Genomic DNA, 3,406 nt, shown 5'->3' on the forward strand with positions numbered 1-3,406 from the left:
TACCAACAATCCGCTTTCTTGTTTCTTCAGCCCCACCGCATAACATAAAAATTGTACTTTTTGGTCATTAATAGAAGATCCTCTACGTAAATTCCTCTCTTTGTTCAGGATAGTTCGAGGTTAACTGAAGGCCTCGTAGTAAGCGTTCAAAGATGGTTTGAAAGGGAGTTATGTAAAAAGTAAATAATTAAAATAATATTAAAAAACGATAATAGTAGCGAAAATGATGAATAATTTAATTTGTCTCTCGATAAATGCCTTAGTTTGCATTAAAAGATACACTATTTTTTTTCATGCTTATAAACAGCTTATAACAATATGCTTATATAACATATTAAATAACAGAACAAAAAGGTTTTTAATAATTTTCGAAGCTTTGTTTTGCGATTTTTTTTCAAATAATTAAATTTTCTGCATAATAGATGCATAGATATTCTTTTCAAAAATAACATTTTAAGCTCCTAAGTTCTTAACAGTTAACGAGAAAAAAATAAATCTCAACACATTGGGTAAGCGAGGGCTTTGACAAACGCCATACAATAAAAACATTGTGTAAATGTAACATTTCATAATATACTTATATCATAATGACGTCGAGAAGAATTTCTGTACTTGAAAATTAAGGTCAGATATGTCAGACTTTTGGCTCACGAAACTCGCCTACATCCGACACTTCTTACGTTCTTCTTTATTCTATAATGACACCCCAACTTCCGTATATCGTAAGGGAAACGGGGAAGAGAGAGGTTTGAATAACTGACTCTTGGATCTGACTATAGAAATTATCTCACTTAAGGCGAAGCTTAATGCTAAATCTCTATTTTGATTAATCTTCATAACGAATCGGAGTACATTATGAATACCAAAAAACATGCTTTAGATATATTGAAATTTTTCCTATCGTTTCGTTTAAATAGAATACAAATAAAAAATAAATTACTCAATTAAAAATATAAATGTAAGCTACTAAAAAAATATTTTTCAATAGAAATGTATGAACGCCTAAAGAAAACAACTTTTAAAAAATACAGTATTTTAGCTAAGATCATCTATGACAGTTTCACTTGATTAACTTTTTTGCCTTCTTATAAAATTATTTACAAAATAAATAAAAAAAAAACAGTTTTCCGCTTAAAATCGAACGTTTCTGAACCCCGTTTGTAAAGCGATTTTAATGCCTATTACTTATGATATAAGGTATACCAAGAATATACACATTTTTGGCTTGTAGCCTTTCTGAAAGTTCATAACTACGTTCCTAGGCATATTTTTTGTCAGGTATGAAGTTTAAATGCTGCAATTTATAATCAAATCGAATAAAACGTAAATGAAATATTTTTTTTCACTATCACTTCACAAGGATTTGGTGGTATTACATCTTCACGATTTACAAACAAAGCTTCAAAGCTCTCAAAGCTCCACCACTAAGCTCCAAATTTCTTTGAAAGATGTTTGGTTATGCCATGCTGACCGCACGTTATACCCACAATTTAGTTAAGGTATTATAGAACGTAGAAACTAGTTGTAAATAAAATCTGATTATAATTTAATAGATTAAGACGTTCTTTAGAGCTGTGGGCTTTCCGAAACACCTCTAATGGCATAAAATCAAATGATTCCTTATGAATTTAAACGTAAGTACTTACCAAATTATTTTTAATTCTATCTTTCGGTTTTATTACGACCATTATTAATAATAGGCCCATGATTATGCCTAAGATTCAGAGCTATCTGCCGTACTAGTATTGTAGAATATATTATTCACAATTTCCAAGTTAGTGTTTATCTCAAATAGAACCGGTTTCCTGACATTAAATAGGGCAATTAGTTGTTTGGCCGTGAAACGAATTACGTAGGTACTGTGGTAATTACTTACTGGGAAATTATTCGATCGTATACGTACCGGGATCTGATCTCGTTTACTTAGCAATTTAATTGTATAAATTATTGGTATATTATTATGATTTCTGCAAAAATACTAAAGTCTCGCAATGTGCGAAAATTAGCTGTTATAGTAATATACGTTTTTCAGAAAAATGAATGGGGAATCCAATGCCGAACCGAAATTTCACTCCCGGAATTTTTGGTTAAGATTTTTGAAGTGAAACTTCTTTACGCGCGTCATGCAATTTCGAGGAGTAAAACCAACTCATGACCGAAACGAAAATGCGGGACCGATTAAAGTTCATTTGATGTAGTAAAAGTTTTGAAGTAAAATATAAATGCTTCTTAGCTCATCTCGACAACTGGCGTTGGTGGTGTAATGGTCAGCATAGTTGCTTTCGAAGCAGTTGATCCGAGTTCGATTCTCGGCCATGGAATATTATTTTTTTGTTTTTAAGGAATTTTTTTTTTTTAATGGTTGACCATAATATCAATCCACTAAGTAATATTTTAGGCCTGTAGCATAATTGAAAAGTTAAAGAATGATATAAAATTTTTTATGATGTTAACGATAAAAAAATGAAAAAAAACATAAAATTAAAATAAAAAATGGGCCAACGGCACGCGGTGTTCCCAAGCGGTCACCCATCCAAGTACTGACCGCGCCCAATGTTGCTTAACTTCGGTGATCGGACGAGAACCGGTGTGTTCAAAATGGTATGGTCGTTGGCAAAAGTTAAACAATATTAATTTCTATTCTACCTGCCAATAAATATATGAAAATTAGTATAAAAAAGCCCTAATAATATTGAAAAAATTAGCAAGGTGTGTGCGAGGTTGATAAAAATAATCATTACATACGCGCTTGAAAAAGATCGTAATTACATTAATAAGTTTGTAGGAATTTTTTTTTTCAATGGTTGACCATAATATCAATCCACTAAGTAATATTTTAGGCCTGTAGCATACTTGAAAAGTTAAAGAATTTTATGATATTATTAATTATAGTAATGATAAAAAAATAAAAAAAACATGAAATTAAAATAAAAAATAGGCCAACGGCACGCGGTGTTCCCAAGCGGTCACCCATCCAAGTACTGACCGCGCCCAATGTTGCTTAACTTCGGTGATCGGACGAGAACCGGTGTGTTCAACATGGTATGGTCGTTGGCAAACGCTAAACAATATTAATTTCTACTCTACCTGCCAATAAATATATGAAAATTAGTATAAAAAAGCCCTAATAATACTGAAAACATTAGCAAGGTGTAAATATTATATACCTAGTTTAACTCACTCTCCTAACTCATCTTCGCTGTCTACAGGCAGAGCGCACGACTGTGGTCGTGAAGAACCGAGGTTCGATCCCCGCTTTAACTAATTTTTTTTTTCTTTTTTTATAACTTTTAATTTTTTTTATCACATGCTACTTATAAATATGTCAATAGACAGAAAAAAAGAGAGAATGAAATGAAAAGAGAGAGAGAGAAGAATACTAGAAGTTTCACTTCTGTCTTGCGTA

The 3,406-nt window shown here is 31.7% G+C and overlaps 2 non-coding genes across 2 annotated transcripts; both read right to left on the reverse strand.

Annotated features, from left to right (window-relative positions):
- Nucleotides 1-2,496: 2,496 nt before the first annotated feature.
- LOC149418375 (5S ribosomal RNA) lies at nt 2,497-2,615 on the reverse strand. Its single transcript, XR_016303033.1, has one exon. It is a non-coding gene; the product is annotated as a 5S ribosomal RNA (ribosomal RNA).
- Nucleotides 2,616-2,937: 322 nt separating this feature from the next.
- Nucleotides 2,938-3,056, reverse strand: LOC149418376 (5S ribosomal RNA). Its single transcript, XR_016303070.1, has one exon. It is a non-coding gene; the product is annotated as a 5S ribosomal RNA (ribosomal RNA).
- Between the last annotated feature and the right edge of the window lie 350 nt (nt 3,057-3,406).

This window comes from Hesperophylax consimilis, chromosome 13, assembly GCF_061612785.1.
Source record: "Hesperophylax consimilis isolate HC1 chromosome 13, BYU_Hcon_1.0, whole genome shotgun sequence".
NCBI classification, from domain to species: Eukaryota; Metazoa; Arthropoda; class Insecta; order Trichoptera; family Limnephilidae; genus Hesperophylax; species Hesperophylax consimilis.